General features: G+C 46.0%; 1 non-coding gene across 1 annotated transcript; it reads left to right on the top strand.

The window, feature by feature from the left end:
- Positions 1 to 4,948: 4,948 nt before the first annotated feature.
- Positions 4,949 to 5,055, top strand: LOC141588919 (small nucleolar RNA R71). The gene has a single exon (XR_012519885.1). It is a non-coding gene; the product is annotated as a small nucleolar RNA R71 (small nucleolar RNA).
- Positions 5,056 to 22,026: the final 16,971 nt, after the last annotated feature.

The raw sequence follows: 22,026 nt of genomic DNA, 5'->3' as shown, positions 1-22,026 counted from the left end.
TGCCACCGCAGTAATGGTTCCGTCTCCTTCTTCCCCGGCTCGAAGGTCTTGGCGGTCAAGTAAGCTATGTTGAGGGTAAAAGGACCCTCGCAGTCGATGTTTAGGTAACCGCCCAGGATGGAGAGCTCGGTGTTGGTCATGTTGTTCGGCTCCTTTCGGCCGAAAATAGTGCTCCCCATCGCCTAATGAAACAACGGACGGGGGAAGGTGGACACGATGGAGCTTTCGCTCCCTAAAAGTGGTGGGGCCGGACACCGCCAAAGTGACGGTAGACCTTCCTCGGGCGTGATCGGGCCCGTAGAGGAAAGGTCAAGTAACCTACCAAACTCCCCTAATGTCATCGGAAAAGTCCGGTTAAACAACCGGAAGGACACCAAGAACTATCGGGGTCGGCCTCGTGTGCCCCGGGGAGAAGGTAAAAGAGCTGAGAAACTCGAGGCTCAGCTCTAAAAAGGTACGGCCGCTCATAGTGATGAGCCCGACCATCCCCGTGCCCCGTAGCAAGTCACAAACCGACTCGTAGATACCGAGTTTCTCAAGTGCCGATTTCTCTAGAAATCGGGAAGGTACATGCACACAAATGGGTTAGGTTATAAAATTTCTTACGATGTAAGGCGTTAACGAAAAGTACCTGCGGGTAATCTGGGTGAGGGTCGAGGGAAGTGTCACCTCGGACCGTGATCGTGCTGTATAGAAGTAGAAACGACAGCTTTAGAAGTGCTAGGAGCGGAAGTAGAGGTGACTGGAGCTGGCGTAGCTCGGATCATCTACGACCTCGGCCTCTGGAACTCAAAGCGAAGCCCGTGCGGCAATGGGGTGTGTGAGGAACCGGGGTCGCTCTCGGCGGCAAAGCCGGATCGCCGGCGAGTCCGCCACCGTGTGAAAGTAGAGGTCGGTGCGAGGTAGTGGCTGCTGTGGTCACCACTGAAGAGGGACTAGCAGCAGTGCTAGTAGTGGTGGTGACCGTAGAGGAAGTGGCAGACTGAATCGAGCTAGCAGCAGAGCTAGCCGGAGCAAAAACTCGACTGCAAATGAGACTAGGAACACTGGGGCCGCGAGAGTCACTAAAGTGGAGGCGTGGCAACAATAGGGCCACTTGTCTCGATAAAGGCGGACTAGAGGATGAACTAGTAGAGGGTAAAGAACTAGAATCCATCCCGTAAACAAAGGGTGAGGGTATGATAAGAAAAAAATGGCTAACGAGGGCTAAAACAACAGAAATCAGCATGTTAAACCATAAAAACTCCCCTACCAGTCGAAAATTTCCGACCTACAGCACATAATTCCCAACAAATTCCCAACAATTCCTCAAACAAAATCGAAAAGCAGCATGTAAATGGCGATAAGGCAGGCATAACAGTCAACAACAACAGCATGTAAACAACACTGAGGTTAATTAGGTCAAGAAGGCATGCAAACCCGTCTGACAGTCAAGAATTTCGACTGAACATCCCTAATCGCGAAAATTCGCGCAAGATTCGAATAGAAGCATGTTAAGCATTGACAGGGGTGTGGTAACAGTCTACAATCAGTAGCAATATCGCAACAAAGATGCTAGCTAGACAAATTACAGCAGCAATAACCAAAGTGACAGTCGAAAATCTCGACTGTCCTGAACCCATATAAAAAAAATCATGTAAAAATCGAATTAAGCATGCAAAGTGAGGAAGGGGAATTGATCACCAAACAAGACAAGTAAGGGAAACCAAAGGCAAGTAAAGTCGAAAAAATTCGACTAAAGCAAGATTTGGAACCCTAATTCCAATTTTTCCTCATAAATTTCAAAATAAACGAAATTAAAATGCATAGAGGATGAAGGAATCGCTTACTTGATGATAGAAATCTTACAAAAGCAATTAATCTTCAAATAAACAAGCACAAGAAGCGATTTTTCGAACTAAAAACCGCAAACCCTAACCCTTCTTTAAAGCCGTGAAAACGAGCACAATCAAGGGGGAAATTAAGGGGCTTTGAAAGATTAAAATGCAAACAAGAGATTGTAGGAGGCGGATTTGGTGATTTGGGCAAGAAAATGGGGATTTGGGGGTTATTTGATCGCAATTAGGGGAGTGTTAGACGAAAATTAGGGAAACAATGAAATTAGAAGCAAAAAGAAAGAGTTTAAAGTAGAAGCTCCCTTCGTCCTGTTCATTTCACTCGATCGAGTGGTTTTAAACCACTCGATCGAGCACTTTGATGCTCCATCTACTCGATCGAGTAGAAATCTACTCGATCGAGAAATCCCCTTTATTACTTTACTCGATCGATTGGAAAAAGTGCTCGATCGACCATATTTTCACTCGATCGAGTACATAAAATACTCGATCGAGCTCTTTCCTCGCGTAAGCTCTTGAATTTCGTCAATTCTACCCTTGGAATGCGTAAATCTTCCCCAAACTTGCATAAAAATACGTGCAAAAATATCCCAAAATACCAAATACGCATGAGAACAGTCTATAGTCTTAAATCTACGCTAAAAGCAGTCTATAAACTAATTGTCCTAATTAAAAGTAAATTCAACGGAAAATCAAAAATTTTCTATTACAAAGTGTTACACGGGGCATTTCCCCGTTTAATTCCCAATGCAATTCAGTAGCCCCTTGAAGGGCTCCTGACTGGAGGACGTCACCTCAGCAACATTGACTGTCCTCTTCAACTTCCATGAGCATGAATTATCATTTGAAACGGTAGGAGGGGAGTAGTTCACATCCACATAAGCGCGAACTTTCCTCGTCCTTGATCCTCTATCACCGGCTGTAGCGTCATCATCTCCAATTCGATTGACAGTAATTGCACCATGTCCCTTGACAGCTCCTTCATTGCTTTCATTTTGTACCTACAGCAAAGAAAACAGACGAACTTTCCTCCTTTTCGCTCTCAGTCTGAGGCGGAGGGGTAGCAATTGCAGCACAATACTCCAAATTTTCATTTGGAGTGTCAATAATAGGGTCAATAGAAGAGAGGACATTGCAAGGCTGAGCTTGCATGGAGCCCTCCGGGACTTAGACATGATGAAAAATCGGCTCCTCGTCCCTACCCCCGAAAGGTCAAAGTCTTTCCCCGACGTCTATAACTCGCACGGCAAAGGTGGACAAAAATGGTCTCCCTAAAATAATAGGGGTGTGTGCATCTTCAGGGATGTCTAAGACAACGAAATCAACGGGAATAAAGAACCTCCCGATCCTCACAGGTACGTCTTCTACTATGCCTAGTGGCCGTGATATACTACGGTCGGCTATCCGGATCTGTCATGTTAGTGCAACTCGGCTTTGTCAAACCAAGTCTCTTGGCCGTAGACAATGGTAAGACACTTACGCTAGCGCCTAAATCGCATAGCGCATTATCAATCAAATAGTTACCGATATGAAACGGAATTGAAAAACTACCCGGGTCTGACTGCTTAGGAGGTAACTTATTTTGAAATAGGGCTGACCCCACCTCAGTCAAAGCTACGGTCTCACTATCACTAATACTCCTCTTACGCGATAAAATTTCTTTCATAAACTTAAGATAAGAGGGTACCTTTGTCAACAACTCGAACTGAACGGCACGACTTCCAAGCTTTTCGTGTTCGACAAATTTGCCGAATTGTTGATTGGCCTTAGTATTCTGCAACCGCCTCGGGAAGGGAACCGTGATAGGTATCTCGAGTCCCTTGTTTCTCTCTTCCAATGTATCTTCCGGAGCAAGTTCTGTATCCTTTGGACGCTTCTTACCTCTCGAACGAGGTCTTTCCGGTGATTTATCGCTTAAACGAGCACTAACAGGCTCTCGAATAAGCTTCCCGTCATCAAAACTACTCGATCGACCAATATACCCATTCGATCGAGTAGAATCTTCATCAATATCACTCGATCGAGTGAAATTTCAACTCGATCGAGCAACTCCATTTTTCTCTTCACTCGATCGAGCAGATAAACTACTCGATCGACCAATACCATTTCCTTGATCACTCGATCGAGTGGAAAAACCACTCGATCGAGCACTTTCTTCCCCAAATCTGCTCGATCGACCACCTGAAACCAGTCGATCGAGCACTTGCTTTGCCGTGAGCTCACTTTCTTCTACAGAACACTGTTCACCATCAGTCTTAGCATTCTTAGGGTCTGATTTTTGCATTTCCGGTCCCTCATATGAACGACCGCTTCTCAGATTTATCAAGTTTACCATCTCGTGTGGATTCTTCTCATTTTGAGTCGGTAATTGACCCTGCTTTCTTGTGGACTGATTAGTGGCTAATTGGGCAACTTGAGTTTCAAATGCCTTTATGGATGCATCTTTCTGTTGATCACTCAATTGCCACTGCTTCGTGAAGGCTTGCAACATAGACTTAAGCTCACCAATTTCACTCACCTCACCGGAAGATGATGCACCATGGTTAGGAGGAGTAAAGGAATGAGGCTTTTGAAAGCCTTGTTGATTCTTATGTGGAGGAACATAAGGCTACTGCTGGTACGGAGGAGGAGTAGGATTGAGCACATTTTGGCTAGTCCACCTCAAATTGGGATGGACCGCCCCATGATTATTATAATAGGAACCTCCTCCTTGCCTATATTGCTGAAAGGCAAGGACTTGTTCCTTCTCTACAAGACAGCCAACAGCAGAGTGGCCATCACTACCTCCACATCTCTCACATGAAACGGTCTCTCCCCTAATAAGAACATGGACCGTCTGAGGCTCCCCAACAGCTTGTAATTCCAACTTGTCGAACCTAGCCTTCTTGGTCTCCAGCTGAGCCAAAACCTTCTTATCAACTGCATGAACTGTCCTAATCCCATCCCTCGGGTTACCATATTCAGCACTGTGATTCGCCATCTCTTCAATAAGGGACCATCCCTTATCATCATCTGTATTATCCTGAAATCTTCCACTAGATGCCGCATCAAGTATGGCTCTCTGGTCGTCATACATCCCATTGTAGAACTGATTAGCTAGAAACCATGGGTCAAAACCATGGTGAGGGATAGACCTCACCAACTTCTTGAATCGTGACCATGCTTCATAGAAACTTTTATCGGGAGCCTGTCTGAAACTTGTAATCTTGGCCCTCAGCAGATTGGTGCGCTGTGGAGGGAAATATCTCTTGTAAAATGCAAGAGCAAGAGACTCCCAATCTGTAACCCCAGCAGTTGTGCGGTCCAAGTCAGTCAGCCACTCCCTGGCTGAGTCAGCTAAAGAGAAAGGAAATAGAACCTCCTTAATCTTGTCTTGAGTTACCCCCTTAGTGGCGGGGATAGTAGAACAATAGTCTATAAAGACCTCCATGTGCTTTCTCGGGTCTTCACCAGCCACACCTCTATAAATGTTTCTCTTCACCAGATTGATATAAGAAGGACGGATGTCAAAAGTATTCCCATCCTCAGTCTGGAGATTGAAACCCTTCGGAATAGAGGATGTTTTAGGCACTGAATGACTAGAAAGTTTAGGCATCTTTACTGTAGAAATCGGACTGTCTTCCGCGAAAAGAAAGTGATCAAGCTCTGGCTCGAAAGTACTTAAGTCTTCCTTTTAGGATTTCCTTCGCAGACGGAGTCTATGCCTGAATAATCTCTCCGGCTCTGAATCAGCTGAAACTAATTCACACCTGTCTGACCTGGGCATAAAATACACTTAAAGGAAATGAATAAGAACTGCCTCAAGGAATAAAAATTCCCTGAGACGGAAAAATAAACGGAACGAAAAACAAATAGGGCAATTGCCTCCCCGGCAACGGCGCCAAAATTTGACACGTCTGTCGTGTACCTGTCAAAAATAAACTAACTCAACTAACTATATAGCTAGGGAAGTCAGGTCGATCTCCACAGGGAGGCAAGATATTTGTAGAAGTCCGTCTATTTGGTCACAAATGGGGGAGGGGGGGTTGTTTGATTTGTTATCTAAACTACGAGATTTAAAGGGAAGAGAAATAAGGCAAGAACAATAAAAGCAGAGAAATAAGGATAAAAACTATCAGATAGAGAGGGACATGTCAGGATTTCGGTTCACTACGGTAGTCCAGTGACTCAGCTGTAAATGACTCAGACGAATTAATGTAAGACGGATGTTGAAAGGTCCCCTCGGTCCACTTTCTATCCTAAAATACCACTAACTTAACTTTCATTCTCGTAAGGGTAGTCTACTGTTCATAGCAGGCCTATTTAGTCCAATCTTTTGATCTAGGATTAATTTTAGCCAGGTTAAAGGTTAACTCAGAAGTGTGCACTCAACTAAGTCGAATAAATACAATTAAATTGCTATGGTGACAGAGTCTTATAATCAATTCATCTAATTCATTTACTACATCGTCACTTTCCTACCGCAGATCCCCTAATCCCATCATGAAAGGGGTTTAGCTACTCATGTCGCTAATTAAACTAACAACAGATAAAATTCCAGCAGTAAACATAATGAAATAAACAATAAATTGCATAAAAGTAAATTAGGGCAGAAGAATAAATGTAACGAAACGAAGAATTAAAGCAACAAGAGATTAATTATTAATAAGAGAAGAGAAAGAATTAGAATCGATGCGAATCCGGCGTAAAGAACACAAAATCCAAGCGAAAGTAATCCTGAAATAAAGTTACAGTAGAGAGGAATGAAGTACGCAGTAAAAGTTTGATAATTGAAAAGTAGATAAAAAGGAAGGTCCTAATAACCTAGTTAACGGAGGTTTAAATAGTAAAGTACTTTAGTTTTACGAAATTAGACAACACACGGGCTGTTTAAAGCCCATAATCAGCGAAACCACTCGATCGAGTGGATTAAAACCACGCGATCGAGTAAACACCTCAGCAAATCTACTCGATCGAGTAGAAAGTTACTCGATCGACTAACTGGTCTTTCTGCAGGCTAAGGATCGAGTGGAAAACCACTCGATCGACCAATCTGGGACGCAAAAAATCACTCGATCGAGTGATTAAACTGCTCGATCGAGTTCTTGGTCTTCATTTCAGCTCAAGTCCGCGCCTAAATACCTCGTAATCCATGCCATGACGCTTTCAAGTGCAGTATCTCACTCAAGAAAAATCCCGTCTCCTCTAAATGCATGCAAAAAGGACGAAATAGAGTACGATTCCACTACTTTCGCGTTCATTTCTACAAAATGGACAAAACGAACCAAAGTAGCCAATTCGGGGCAAAATACCATAAAAACAGTATGAAAATGCATAGAAATACGTGCTGAAATAGGCTAAAAATACTATATATTATGCACGTATCAAGGATCACAATGGAGAATAAATTCTCTAGCATCTTCAAACATGGTAGGCCAAAAGAAGCCCGATTGAAAGACTTTAGTAATATTTCTTCGTGCTCAATGGTGTCCTCCATAAGGTGATGAATGGCATCCTTCGAAAACACCTTGAACTTCCCATTGGGGTATGCATCTTCGGTAAAGTCCATCACTGCATTCCTTGTAAAGATTGGGATCGTCCCAAAAATATCTCTTTACTTCAAACAAGAATCTCTTTCTTTGATTTTAGTTCAAGTTTGGAGGAAGAACTCCTCCAACAATATAATTAGCATAGTCGGCGAACCATGGTGTGGTGTGCCTCTCAAGTTGTGAATGGATGGCCATTAAGATATCGTAAGGGAAAGAGTCATTAATTGGTGTCTCTCCCTCATCATTGTGGAATCGAATCCTTGACAAGTGATCTGCTACTACATTCTCGGCTCCCTTCTTATCTCTTATCTCCAAATCAAATTCTTGGAGCATCAAAATCCATCTCAAAAATCTTGGTTTTGCTTCTTTCTTCATCAAGAGATGTCTAAGAGCACGATGATCCGAGAAAATAATCACTTTTGATCCAAGCAAATAAGAACAGAATTTGTCTAAAGCATAGACAATGGCAGGGAGTTCCTTCTCAGTAGTATCGTAGTTCACTTGGGCGGCATCAAGAGTCTTGCTTATGTAATAGATAGCATGCAAGGCTTTTCCCACCCGTTGGCCAAGAACCGCTCCAACGGCGTAGTTACTCGCATCGCACATGATCTCAAATGGTAATTCCCAATTGGGTGGTTGAATGATTGGTTCCGAGACAAGTGCTTCCTTGATTCTATCAAAGGCTTCAACACACTCATTAGTGAATTGGAATTGGGCATCGTTAAGCAAAATGAGTAAGGGGTTTCGCAATTTTGGAAAAATCTTTTATGAAACGGCTATAGAAACTCGCGTGACCAAGAAAGCTCCGCACCCCTCTAACATTCACGGGAGGTGGGAGTTTCTCTATCACCTCAACTTTGGCTTTTATCCACTTCGATTCCCTTTTCCGAGATTAAATAACCCAAGACAATACCTTCATTAACCATGAAGTGAAACTTTTCCCAATTCAAGACAAGGCTAACATCTTCACATTTTTGCAATACAAGAGAAAGATTATGCAAGCAAGAGTCAAAGTCTTTTCCATAAATGCTAAAATCGTCCATAAAAACTTCCTTTATGGGTGCTAAGTAATCGAAGAAGATACTCATCATGCATCTTTGGAAAGTAGAGGGGGCATTACATAGCCCGAAAGGCATTCTCCTATATGCAAAAGTACCGTAGGGTTATGTGAAAGTAGTCTTGTGCTGGTCATCCAGGTGTATCGGGATTTGGAAAAATCCCGAGTACCCGTCAAGGTAGCAAAAGTATTTGTTAGAGGCTAACCTCTCAAGCATTTGGTCAATGAATGGTAGGGGAAATGATCCTTTCTTGTTGCGGAATTCAATTTACGATAGTCAATACACATAAGCCAACCGGTGATCTTCCTTGTGGGTATTAGCTCGTTCTTATCATTTGTTACCACCGTGGTACATCCTTTCTTAGGTACCACTTGAACGGGGCTAACCCACAAAGAATCCGATATAGGATAAATGATTCCCGCATCAAGTAATTTCAAAACCTCCGCTTTTTCAACTTCTTTCAAGTGGGGGTTTAGTCTCCTTTGCCCTTGAATGGTGGGCATATGGTCTTCTTGTAGATGAATTCTATGCATGCAAAAATTGGGGCTTATCCCCTTAAGGTCATCTAGACTATAACCTATAGCCTTTTCATGTTGTTTTAACACATCAAGCAAACTTTCCAATTAATTCTCATCAAGTTTAACATTAACAATCACGGGTTTGGTTTTAGACTTATCAAGGTAAGCATATTTCAAATTTGGGGGAAGGGGTTTTAGAGTTGGAGTTTGTACCTCACTTTCTACCGTTGAAGGTTCATTAAGGACATGCTCCATCTCCATTATACATTCCATCCTTATGGCATATTCGATTTGTTCCTCAAGCTCATCATACCCATCGTATTCAAATTCCATGACATATTCATCTAGCTCTTCGGCTTATATGGTATGATCTTCAGTTGCTTGTTCCTCTTTAGTGGATTATGATGCTTCCTCGAGAATGTCATTTCTCAACACGGATTGCTCATAGGTGAGCTCTTTGTTGGCTAGAGCGGCTTCAAGGAGATCTACTTCCAATTCCCAATGCTTGTTTTTGGCCTCACTTGCTTCTAAGGCTTCCAATGCTTGCAAAGGGTCTTTGATGAAAGTAGTACTCATATGGTCCTCTACACAACAATCTATAATATCCATCTTGCAAAGTACACTAAGAGAAAAAGGTGAGAAGTACCTTGAGGAAGTGCTCTCCCCCAAGGTAAAGAAAGACACAACTAAAAACAATTAATGAAAATCAAATCAATTTAATAACGTCCCCGGCAACGGCGATGATGCATGCCTTTAATATGATGTTTTACATCCCATTTTACACGCATTTCAGAGCTCATTCATGTGGTTTATGCTACATTTCTCCCTATTTCCGTCTACTTTCGTATTTTTGTACATTATTGCAGAAATGTGAAGAATATAGCGGAAATCAAGCTAAATCCGTCCCCGAGTATCCTGCATTGCATGTGACGAGAAGTATTTGCTTAAGGAACGATCTTGGTGCGCATTTCAAGACCCAAAAGACAAGTCCACGAGTTTTAAGAAGTCAAGTAGCAGCTCAAGCAGTCGATCGACCATCACCTTCAGTCGATCGACCAACCCTCGGGTTACAGAAGCTACTGTTCACTGTCAAGCAGTCGATCGACCCCTCACCTCAGTCGATCGACCACGATGCTATTCCAGACGAGAATTAAAAGACTGAGGAAACGCAAGCCCATGATGCTAGGTTTAGGAAATAAGAAGTTACGTTAATTGCTATATAACGTAACCTAGAAACATTCAGTCAGTATCTAGTTTTTAATCAAGTTTTATTCAGTAGTTTTACATCAAGTTTCGCATACGGTTCTTTATAGTTAATTAGGGTTTGGAATTATTGTTGAGCATTGGATCTTTGGTTCTTATCAATCTTTCCTCTGCAAATTCGGTATTCATCTACCCCAATTTCAGTTTATTGCTTTGTTTTATCACTAGTGTAGAATTGCTAGATAGATTCCCGAAACCCATCTTTATTGTTGCATGTTAATTGTTCATTCTACCGCTTTAATTATGAATTCAACGCTTTTATGCCCTAGTATTATTGTTGTTTTTATCAGTAGCATGAGTAGCTAAATAGTTTGTGCTAGGATGTAGGCGATTTATAGCACAGGCGGCATTAGATTGAACATGGACTGATTCGCGTGTCAGTCGATCGACTGACATTCTTGGTCGATCGACTGACCTCGTGGGGTTTTATTCTCGTTTTAATTGATTTTAATGTTGTATTTAACAAATCGAATGCATGCGACTAGTTAGATACTTAATTTATGACTGACCCATTAGATCGAAAGATAGGGTAAGTTATTTGATCACCAATTAAATCGACTAAACTGTGCTGAGATCGAAAGATAGGTATAGTTTAGACCGTTAGTCACTTTTCAGGACGAGAGTCAGTATTAGTGGTATTAGGGGCCTATAGCGAGATCGAAAGATGATGTTTGTTAAGAGTGGACCGAGAGGACCTCTTTATTTCCCGCCTCACTTGTGTTTGAATTAGACCGACTTAGTTTGCTGCCGCCGAAGCTATAATGAACCGATCATCCTAGTACCCCTTCTTTATCTGTTTAATCCATCTTTTTAGTTTATTGTCTTTATTTATTCTTAGCTTTAGACCAAATCAAATTAAACCCCCACTTTTGTTACCTTAAGACTAAATTAGACAATTAGAAATTACATTCGCCTCCTTGTGGTTCGACCCTGTTACCACTAGCCTAGGTTAGTTTTAATAGGAATTATAAATTTTATTTTTGGTACTCACAACGACGGGTATCAGGCGCCATTTTTAGTGTGGTTCAAACTCGTCGTCAAAATCTACCAACATAAACAATATTTATAACTTCACAAACTACTCTTAGTAAAGAGGCAAGTAAAGGTCAGATCCCGAGGGACGGGTATTGATGTAGGATTCTCAATTGCAAATAGCTATGTCTTAGGATGTCACAAATTGGGTTGAGATGAAGTTGGTCTAAACTAATTAACAAGATAAAAGTAAAGTAATGAAAACAAAGCAAGGTAATTAAAAGGGGGTGTAAATAATTGATTAAAAGCACTAGGGTGTCATGGGTTTATAGGGGATTCATGAGAGTTGATCATACAAACATGTTCTCAACTAGATGCAAGCACTTATTATTGTGATGGGATCGAGTTAGTGTATATATTATAATCCCTAAGAAGGCTTGGGTCCTGGAGCCGAGTCGTCTAGACTGTACAACACCTACAAGTCGACTTAATCCTTCCTATTCAACTTTATGCATGGTCTAATGAGGCTCGAGTTGGTTTATAAGCTTACAAGCCTCATTGAAGAGATAGGGGTGATGGATCAAAAAATTCAAGGATTCATAGGCTCGCATTTCATCAAACATAATGATGGGGCATATTCTGCACCGCTGACCAAGTCAACATATTGAACGAGGTCAAAGATATCCACAGCAAGTCAACGACTTAGACCGCCTAGCCGATGCAGCCCATCGGCCTGCTAGCCAGGGTATCGGCATGGCAACCCGCCAGCCGGGGCACATATCCGCGTACTCACATCCAAGACCCTCGCCGGCTGCCGTAGGTCCATCGGTGAGGGTAGAACGGTCTTTCCACCGATCGCCACTTGGCCACTTGGTCACTACGTGACAAAAGGTGAAAGCCTATATATACTCCTCAACCTTCATTGAGGAAAGGATCCCACAACTTAACCTAAATACACTATTCATCTGGTAATATCTCCCTCATCTATCTACAATACATACCTAGCCAAGCAACACAACTTGATCCTTTGAGTTTACTGACTTGAGCGTCGGAGTGAGTACGCTTGGCACAAAGCCAAGCCCTCAGTTCGTTCATTGTTGCAGGAGAGGCCGAGAGGAACGATAAGGACAAGAAGAATCCAACCAAAGACATTACTCTACAAGCCACGGGTGGTAACGATACTTGCTCTGGAATTACACCCGGAACAATTGGCGCCGTCTGTGGGGAGCGACACTAGAAGCTAGTCACATTCATTCCCAAAAAAAAAAAAAACCAACAAGAACCCACCCAAAAAGCTAAGAAAATGTCGAAACAACAAGATGCAGTCGTAACTGACGAAACCGCATTTTACCAAGATGATACTTTCAACAATTCTGGAGTCATACAGCCCGCCACCGGCGGTGTAATCCAACCGGAGTTCGGGATGCCACCAATACCCGACACGCCGCTGCCAGCCAACCAGGTCACCATCATGGGACGTATGGTTGACATAGCAAAGCTGAAAATGCTCCTGGACCTAATTAGTAATACGCCCGCTCACACTGTCACGCCGACAAGAGCGGCGGAAACTGTCCGGGAGACCAGGGCCCAAAATGTGACTCCGAAAAATTTGAACGGAGCACTAGGAGAAGCCGACCCAGTCAAGACGCCGGGGGAGCCCAAAGTGGGCGCGGTAGACCTAAGTCCTTCCCGCACTCGTGGGAGGACAGCGTCCCCGCCACACGAACGAGGCTCACCCCGGAGGAGCCGTCAGAAGTCCGACTCGGCGAGTTGGAGAAGAAGCCCGAGTCGAAGAAGGAGCCCCTCCCGTCACGTGGGAAGAAGCCAGGTTAGGGACGCAAGGAGCCGATCGCCGCGTGTCGTTCGACATATGGTTAGACAGCCCCTCAACGCCTACGTCCTAGAAGTCCCGGTGCCGAACAAGCTCAAGCTGCCACCTCTGTCGTACAAAGGAGATGGCGACCCGATCGACCACGCCGAGGCTTTCGAGTCTTACATGTCGGTATGGGAGCAGCCCGACGAGGTCTGGTGCCGAATTTTCCCAACAACTTTGCATGGGATGGCTCAGAGTTGGTACAAAGGGCTTCCGACGGCTCGGTGTATTATTACGCCGACCGAAAGGCGCTTTCCTAGCCCGACTCTCTGCAACAAGAGAAGGGCCGTAGAGACATCCGACCTCCTGACTATCAGACAGGAGGGGGGCGAGTCTCTCAGGAGCTATGTGAAGAGATTTGACGGAAAGGTCCAGCAGATTCGAGAAATATACCCGAGCTGGCGGCCTTCGCACTAATGAAGGGCCTCCCAAGGGGAGCCTTAAAAAACGAGCTCATCAAGAGCGGAGGCCTGGGCCTGGACGCCGCCAGAAAATTGGCCGACCAAGCCATCAAGGTGGAAGACTACCACAAGACCTGGGAAGATCCCCGCGAAGCCGAGCACTCGGAAAAGAATAGTCGCAAGCGGGACGCCGGACGAAGGACGCGCGACAACACCGCTCGCGGTCCAATGGAAGACGCCATGAGCATAATAGGTCACGGTCGGACAGACCCGACCGGAAGCAAGACTCGGCGGGCGCCGGGTGGAATTCAGAGGCGTACCACCAGAGGCGGTATAGTGAAAAAACCCCCCTCATCGCATCAGCCGCCGAAGTCTTCGCCTTGAGCAAGAACGAGGGCCAGAAGTGGGAGAGACCCCCCAAGCCAAAAAGTGACGGCGACACGAGCCAGTACTGTGAGTACCACGGCCACACCGGCCATTTAACCAACGACTGCCGCCATCTGAAGAATGCTATAGAGGAGCTGATCCGGAAGGGAAGCCTCAGCAAGTACGTTGCAAAAGGCCAAAAGACGGACGCCGGCGGTTCAGATAGGAAGTCCGTCTTCGAGCGAATAGGCGTGATTCATGTTGTCATCGGGGGCAACGAGAACGGAGGGTCCGCTCATGGGCACAAGCGGCACCTAAACGAGCTATATCAGGCCATCAACTTTGTGCCCAACTCGAGGATCCCCTCCGCAAGCATCCCCGATATGACTATCGGAAGAAAGGACTACGAAGGGGTCATCGCCCCTCACAGCGACCCGCTGGTAGTCAATTTGGACATATCCAACCACTTGGTCAAGAGGTGCCTGATTGACACAGGTGCATACACGAACATCATGTTTAGGGAGTGCTTTCTCGGCCTCGGCTGAAGGTCAAGGACTTAAGCCCCGCACCAACCCCTATACAGCTTCTCTGGGGCCGGCCTGGTGCCGCTGGGATCAATTAGACTCCCGGTGACGTTCGGCGAAAAGAACGCGGCCAAAAACGTCCTAGCCGAGTTCGTGGTCATTGACGGCTCGTCCGCCTACAACGTTCTCATAGCCGAGTCACCCTGGCGAGCGGGCCGACGCAGGATGATGTCCATCCGGGCCTTAACACTGATGTACGTCTCGGACCGGGGGGAAGCGCATAAGCTCGTCTCCAAAGACGAGAAGGATGAGGTGGTCAACGTCCAGATAGCTGCCCGAGGTTGCAACATGCAATCCCTCAAAGAGGCGAAGAAGTCCGAAAAAGGGAAAAGTCCGTCCTTACAGCAGGGGAGCGACCTCATGGATACGACTAGTGGCTGATTCGGGTATTTAGAGTCGTTAGGGCATTTGTAGTCTTGTAAATTTTATGTAGCTACGGAGGTGTCCAAGATAGCTGTGGACACCCCAACGCATGTTTTTTACCTGGTGAAAACAAAAACATCCCCGCCTTCCATCAAAGCAAGGTTCTTCCCATCAGTTATCTATCAAGAAACAGATGCCGGCTCACACTGTCATACCGACAAGAGCGGCATTCTCTGTCAAGAAATTAGCGCCGTCGCAGTCACCCCAAGTAGTAGACGCCACGGCAGTCACCCTCAGAGGTTTGATGCCGTCGCAGTCACTCCAAGTGGTAGACGCCACGTAACACGCTATCAAGAAACAGATGCTTGGCTCACACTTTGTCATACCGACAAGAGCGGCATTCTCTCGTCAAGAAATTAGCGCCGTCGCAGTCACCCCAAGTAGTAGACGCCACGGCGAGCCACCCTCGAGGTTTGATGCCGTCGCGCTACTCCAAGTGGTAGACGCCACGTAACACGCTATCAAGAAACAGATCTTTCTCACATTTGTCATACCGACAAGAGCGGCATTCTCTGTCAAGAAATTAGCGCCGTCGCAGTCACCCCAAGTAGTAGACGCCACGGCAGTCACCCTCAGAGGTTTGATGCCGTCGCAGTCACTCCAAGTGGTAGACGCCACGTAACACGCTATCAAGAAACAGATGCCGGCTCACACTTTGTCATACCGACAAGAGCGGCATTCTCTCGTCAAGAAATTAGCGCCGTCGCAACACCCCAAGTAGTAGACGCCACGGCAGTCACCCTCAGAGGTTTGATGCCGTCGCAGTCACTCCAAGTGGTAGACGCCACGTAACACGCTATCAAGAAACAGATGCCGGCTCACACTGTCATACCGACAAGAGCGGCATTCTCTGTCAAGAAATTAGCGCCGTCGCAGTCACCCCAAGTAGTAGACGCCACGGCAGTCACCCTCAGAGGTTTGATGCCGTCGCAGTCACTCCAAGTGGTAGACGCCACGTAACACGCTATCAAGAAACAGATGCCGGCTCACATTGTCATACCGACAAGAGCGGGATTCTCTGTCAAAAAACTAGCGCCGGCTCATACTGTCGTACCGATAAGGGCGGCAATCACCCTCATAAGGCGGATACCACGACAGTAACGGTCATCACACACTACACCCGCAAAAACGGACGAAGCGTCTTGGAAGCGTTAAAAGCACAGTTGAGATACGCACTCCAAAACGAGAATACAGGAAGACAACTTTGACGAAGATGGGACAAAGACCTCGGCCACGCCGAAGGCAAAGGAAACGAATTATTATTAGAAGTTATAAAATTACAAGTGAAAAGAATACGATAACGTAGTCCCCATAGGGACAAGCCGAAACACAACCTACCAAGGTCGTACAAAAAGAAGACAAAAACTACCACTATGTTCATGTATCATGAGACAAATGGGGAGGAAGGGTGAGTAATTGGCCCCCGGACAGCTGAAGCAGATCTGCTGTAAACTTGTTCTCATCAAGCAGCACGTGGTAGCATGTGAGGAGCTGAAGCAGATCTGCTGTAAACTTGTTCTCATCAAGCCGCATCTTCTTCAGCAGGCAGCCCAGCAGCCTTTTTAGCAGCCTCAGCCTTGGCCTCAGCATCCTCAGCTGCCCTCATCCTTTCGGCTTCTTCTTTAGCCGCCCTAGCCTTCTCAGCAAGAGCTGCCTTTTCCGCGGCCGCCTCCCTCTCCATCTTCGCCTTCACCGCCTCCTTGGCCTCTTCCACCGCGGCTCTCTCCTTAGCCTCGAGCTTGTCATCGAGCAACGCGTCGAAACTGCCCCACGGGAAGGAGCCATCAAGAGGGAAAAGCTCCCCGATAACTTCCCTAGCAGCATTTTCGGCCAAATCCCGGAACTTGGCGCACAGTTTGGGAAGCATGTCGGTTTGGAGCATCTCGATGTCCGCCTCCTTTTGCTTGATGATGGCATCCCTGCCCCGAACCACCTCCGCCTGAGCCTTAAACAGGTCCCGGGACTCGTTCCTCTGCTTGAGGTAGAGGTCGGCGCGCCCCTGAGCGAGCTCACATTTCCTCAGCAGTCCCGCAGCCTCGGCAGCCGCAGCCTCGGCTTTAGCCCTCTCAGCAAGGACCTCCTTTTCGGCGTCCTCCCTGAGTTTTCTCTCTGCCAAGAGCGCCTTCCCAGCTTCTTCCCTAAGCCTCTGCTCATTGAGGAGATCCAGCTTCGCCGATGCAGCCACCTGCTTAGTGGCATTACGCTCATGAACAGCCCGCGCCACGGCCTTCTCTTGCTCCCTGAGACGAGCAGCGGTAGCCACGTTCCACCTCGCCAGCTCCCTAATAAGCTTCGTACCCTCCTCTATAAGCTCGGAGACGGAAGCCTTCTGGGATGAAGGGACGGTGGTGGCAATCTGGCCACTAGCTGCGGCTGGGAGACGAAAGCCTTCGGGATGAAGGGTTGACGGTGGTGCCCGACCACCAACCCGTGCGAGAGGACCCCACCGCCTTTGCCGCCCAACGTGAGCAATAGCCGATCGCGGGCCGATCTGCGCAGAAATCGGTTAAAACATCGATGTCGTGTCGACCCATCAGAAATACCTAGTGGCACGGCTGAATTTAAGCCACGAGCTAGATAGGTACCATGTTTGGCCTTCTTGACCGGAGAAGGCACTTCCTTGCCAGCGGTAGAAGCCGTCCCCTTCCTCTTACGGATAAGGGGAGATCCCTCTGCGTCAGAACCCCCCTCATCGGGAATCTCAACAATCTCCACCTTCTTAGGGGAGGGTATGGGAGTTGAAGCCGGTGTCGACCCCGTTGCCACCAAGGGCCTTGTTCTCCGCGTCCGACGCACCACGCCGCTAACAACCCTCGCCTGCGCCTCCTCTTTGCTCAAGACCTTCACCCATTGCTTCCATGAGATCGTTCGGCGACATCCTGCGGTCATGGGCTGCAGCCTTGGGATGCAAGTCAGCAACGGTTTTATCTTTGTGCAGCCCCATTCTCCGAAGAAGATCCTCAGAAAGGTCCGGTCCAAAGTGGTCTACGAAAGAAACAAAGCAAGAGTCAAGTAGAAGAAATGAATCAAAATTCGAAAATAAAGAAACATTGAGAACGGTGGAGGGCCTCACACCGACCCCACTCACCCCGTGCTAGGGCCGGTATGAGGCCGACATAGCAAAGCGGCTCATCCTGAAGAATGATCTGCGTCGGGGGAATCCATCTTTTCGGCATCCCACGCTTGTCCACCTCAAAGAGCCTCGTTGCCAGCCTCTCATCCTCCGTAAGAGGAACCCTGCTAGCATCCATTTTAAGATGCTTTCGAGTGACCCATCTGTCATGCTCCGCCCTAGTCTCACACCGCAAGTTAACCTGGTGCTGGAAGGAACGAGGCAGCGGATAGTCATTCGGCACTTTAACATACACCCACCGACCTTGCCAGTCCTTGCAAGAAGAAGGTTTGTCAGCAGAGACATAACCCTGCTCCGTTTGCACACTGTACCACCCAACACGGCCAGAGAGTGACGGTTTGAGATGATGGAGTCGGCGGAATAAATTCACCGTCGGAGTTTCTCCCTTAAAAAGACAAAGCCAGACAAAACCAATTATGGTCCTCATGGCCAGCGGGTGCAGTTGGGCAACAGCAACGTTCATGGCTCTAATTATGGCCATAACATACCCGTTCAGCGGAAACCGGAGCCCGTACTCCAAATGCCGCAGGTATACGCCAAGATGACCCGACGGAGGGGCAAAAACGGCTCGACCCTCCTCGGGGATGACAATTTCGTATCCCCTACCAAAGAAAAAATGACCCTCGAGAAGTTTCCCGCCGAACAACGGCAAGCTCACGGGACCAAGTACGGTCAAGGTGGATCTTACGGACATAGCCGTGATCCATGACGTCATCGTCTCCCCTCGCTAAGACGAGACGTTTCCGCATCATTACCAAAATCATCACCAAGATCACCAAAAGAGTCGAATCCTCCCATTCCTCCCGGAATTTGAGGATCAACTTCAGGAGAAGGGGACTTAGGGCCCCCCGACGCAGGTTCACTGGGTCCAGCATCAGCAGACGACATGATTCACAACAAATTACTAGCAAGAAAAAAAAAAATAAAAAGTTTGCTTGTTTACCTTAAAGAAAAACACACGCCGGATCAAATACTCCGAAGATTAAGAAGAAGAAAACCCTTGAAAGTTTGGAGAAATGAAGATCTTAGAGAAAAATTTTCGAAAATAAAATGGAGGCCAAAATCACGGAATAACTACCCTATTTATAGAGAAAAGCCCATGAAGAAGGACCAATCGAGGCACAAACCCATGAAGCGTCAACCAATCAGCGAACACACACGTGTCAAGCATGCAACCGCGGAATGTCAATCGTCGCAACAGTTGAATGTCAATCAATGCAACAGTGACCAAACGTCTTCAACACGCCTATCCACATCTCTTCGACTGTTCATCTCCCGCAAACAAATATGTAGGTACCTAGTCTCCGCCGGCCACCGATCAACCAAGCCAGGGAGCACCGGCCGGGGGCATATCAAAGTCAACCGGCACCCTCAGCCCTGATCTCGGCCAGCGTCTTGATTCTTTTCCACATCGGATACCCTTCACGCATCCATGCGGAGGGGGGATATGGTATATGGTACGGCCTAGCAAGAGCCACGCCGGTACACAAGAAGACGCCGGTACAGAGAGATTTTCGAAACTTACTCCGCAGAATATACGCTCAGTATACATCGGAGCCTATACCACGGCATAGACTACGCTGGGGGCAAATTGATGGGGCATATTCTGCACCGCTGACCAAGTCAACATATTGAACGAGGTCAAAGATATCCACAGCAAGTCAACGACTTAGACCGCCTAGCCGATGCAGCCCATCGGCCTGCTAGCCAGGGTATCGGCATGGCAACCCGCCAGCCGGGGCACATATCCGCGTACTCACATCCAAGACCCTCGGCCGGCCTGCCGTAGGTCCATCGGCTGAGGGTAGAACGGTCTTTCCACCTGATCAGCCACTTGGCCACTTGGTCACTACGTGACAAAAGGTGAAAGCCTATATATACTCCTCAACCTTCATTGAGGAAAGGATCCCACAACTTAACCTAAATACACTATTCATCTGGTAATATCTCCCTCATCTATCTACAATACATACCTAGCCAAGCAACACAACTTGATCCTTTGAGTTTACTGACTTGAGCGTCGGAGTGAGTACGCTTGGCACAAAGCCAAGCCCTCAGTTCGTTCATTGTTGCAGGAGAGGCCGAGAGGAACGATAAGGACAAGAAGAATCCAACCAAAGACATTACTCTACAAGCCACGGGTGGTAACGATACTTGCTCTGGAATTACACCCGGAACACATAACATGTGCATAAGTTGAAATCACAACAAGCAAGCAAATTAATTATGAAAACATATTAGATTAAGCATGAATCAATCCCCATGTTTGTTTCCCCTAATTCCCCATTAACCCTAGCTAAAGGACTACTCACTCATTAACAAGTTCAACATGTTAATAAGGTTGTCAATCATACTAACAAAGCAAAACATGATGAATAAATGAAAGTAATTAACAATAATTAAACAAGGGTAAAGACAAATTATACCTATGAAGATGATTCCAAATAATAAAGCAAAGAATAATAGAAGTAATTGATGATTGATGGAAGGTTGTCAATCCTCCAAATAAACCCATATAATCTTCTAATTACCCATAAGAAAGGAAGAACAATAGAGAAATTAAGAAAATATTAAGATGTGATTAATATTGAGAAATTGTATTACAACTAAATTAAGATGATTAAGAATTGATTAAGAGAGCATAAGAGTTGATTAAGAGATGGTTCTAATCTAGGTAGTATAATGGGGTATTTATACTAAAGATTAAGTAAAAGGATTAGGGTTACTAAGGGCTTAAATGATTATTAAGACCCTAAGAAAAATTGAGGAAATGCTACTCCCGAGGGAAATGAGCGGATCCTTCTCGCTAGTCCCGCCATGATCCGCTCGTCCCGTGTTGTGGCACGGACTACTCTGACTTGTGATCCGCTCGGATCTTGGTGGAGACGCTCGGGTCCTGGCACTTCAAGCCGCTCGTCCTGGGAACAAGCCGCTCGGATCCTTGCAGTGTGGCACGCTTGGATCGTGCTCGATCCGCTCGGTTTCCTGGACAGATTGCTTCTCTTATTTAGCTCCCTAACAATCCGCAAGGATCGTGTTGGGGATGCAAGGATCCTTTAATCATTGCCCATTTCATTTTATTATCTACTTAGGCCTCTAGTGTTGGTCTTCTCTTTGATGCTTGGTCATTAGGTGCGATCCATTTAGCTCCATTTCGCCTCATAAATGCAAGGTTAACAATCCTTTCCTAGCAAGGAGACAAAACCTCAAAGAATATGCAAAATGGGAACCTAAAAATAGTAAATGATCCAATTATGTGCTATAAAGCATGGGAACGAGGTTAATTCGGGGACTAAATATGCTCAAATATGAGTCACATCAAGTTGATTTCTTGTGCTACATTTTCTAGCCCCAACTGATGTAGCAAGTCTCCCAAGAGGCTCCACAAGAATCCCCTAGAGCTTGCTTGATCAAAAGAGGAAGGTTGAAAACGACATTGTACTTGCTCCTAAAACCGTGCTAATCCGGATAGCTGAGAAGTGCTCTTAAGCTCTTTTTTGAGTCATTCGTTTTTAAGATTAATAATCCTAGATAAAGTTGTTCAGTATTCTCCAAAATGTCCATATTAGTCGTTGCTTTCATGACTTAAGCCAAGGAGGAGGCTTTAGACATCAAATTTGACGATGGTCCAAAACCTGGTGAGGGGCTGTTTGTTGTTGTTGCAATTTTTTTTCCAGAAGTGACATGAATGTTTCTTAATGCAAGGTGGATTTTTCTTAATGATAGATAGACTTGGCCAAACGGGTTAACGGGCCCCGGGTTCGGGCCTGCCCAATTCGGGTCGGGTCAGTTCGAGTCTCTCATATTATCGAGTTATTTCGGGTCGTTTCGGGTGTTTTCGGGTATGTTGGTCGGCTTATTTCCGGGTCAAGGAGAGTCGGGTTATTTCGTGTTCGGGTCATTTTTGGGTCAACGATTAAGATAGAAAAAAGTACGTTTACCATTATTACCTATTTTGGATTCGGTTTTGCTAATTGATTCTTTATTTTTAACATTAACAATATTAAGTGTACTTTTAAATTAGTCATTTTTGGTTTTTTTATTTAATTAGAGTTGTGTTTTCTCGGGTCGT

This window comes from Silene latifolia, chromosome 6, assembly GCF_048544455.1.
Source record: "Silene latifolia isolate original U9 population chromosome 6, ASM4854445v1, whole genome shotgun sequence".
Classification (NCBI taxonomy): domain Eukaryota; kingdom Viridiplantae; phylum Streptophyta; class Magnoliopsida; order Caryophyllales; family Caryophyllaceae; genus Silene; species Silene latifolia.
This window is presented reverse-complemented; position numbering and strand designations above follow the sequence as displayed.